This window comes from Limulus polyphemus, unplaced genomic scaffold, assembly GCF_000517525.1.
Source record: "Limulus polyphemus unplaced genomic scaffold, Limulus_polyphemus-2.1.2 Scaffold3098, whole genome shotgun sequence".
NCBI classification, from domain to species: domain Eukaryota; kingdom Metazoa; phylum Arthropoda; class Merostomata; order Xiphosura; family Limulidae; genus Limulus; species Limulus polyphemus.
The window spans coordinates 2441-3694 of record NW_013668708.1 but is presented as its reverse complement, the minus strand read 5'-3'; positions in this window follow the sequence as shown (position 1 = coordinate 3694).

The window sequence follows — 1254 nt, the reverse complement described above, 5'->3', positions numbered from 1 at the left end:
CTTCCCTCTAGTCTTACACTGCTAAATTAGGGACGGCTAGCGCAGATAGCCCTCGTGTAGCTTTGTGCGAAAATTTAAAAAACAAACAGATTTGACTACTTATGTAGGGATTTTTTGTATGGTTTTGAGTCTTCTTACCTACCTTGTTTCTGTACTTTTTGACATTGCCATCTCTAAATCAACCTTTTTTATTACTTCGGCTGAAACATTTAAGAGTGTTCCGAAAATAATTACAAAACACAAATATAGAAAGAACTGCTGATATTCTCTATTTCTTACTTGAATATGGGGCATGTTTGGTGGGACGGGGCTTCGAACCCGCAGATTGCGAGTCGAGCTCACTAACCACCTGGCCATGTCGGACCTAGTCAAATATTTCCAAGAAAAACTTCTATCTACAACTAAATGTTGAATTCTTTTAACTTACACAAATTCAGGTTTTAATAAAAGCATTTAAACTAAATAATACTATAAAGTCTTACAATGGCTAATTCTCATAAGCTTGTAACATTGACTCGGTGGCTACTTATGTGGGGATTTTTGAAAGGTTTTGTGTTTTCATCCCTACCTTGTTTCTGTACTTTTTGGTATTTCCATCTCTACATCATCCTTATTTTTTTTAAATTGTTTATATTACGTGTTTCCCCTTTTTTTCTTTTTTAAACAATATTAATGAATAGCAGTCGCTATGAAGGCAGCAGTTTTAGCCTGGTGTGTTGAGTTGTCTTTATGGACATCATGTGTTGAAGTTAGTGAAACGCTACATTGCTTCTGCACTTCCCAAGCTAAAATGCAACATTTTGGTGTGTAAATCATCAGAACATCTTCAAGCATTGGTGAACTAACCCTTCTGACTCCAGAATCAGAATAATCTGCAGAACGTTTGGTTGTTACGCTACTCGCCGGTTCTCTAGTTTAGCGATATTTCTTGGTTAAACTGAAGGCCATAATAGCTTTTGAAAACCTAAGTTAGGTGTTTATAAAAGTCTCTTAGGTTGTTATAAGAGAGATTTGAGGCTATGACGAACAATAGATAACATGCGTTGGCCATTTGTTCCAGGCCCATCCATACATACCGTACTTAATGATATGGTGTAAAGCAAGTCTTCTAAAAGACAGTTCTTAGAAGAACGAATGGTCTCAGTCTTCCTTTGATGCAGAAAAAAATTCCCGAAAATGATTAATTAGTGTTACATCAATTAAGTGTTTAATCGCTGAAGAGTAAAATGGACGAATAAAATGCATTTATATAAT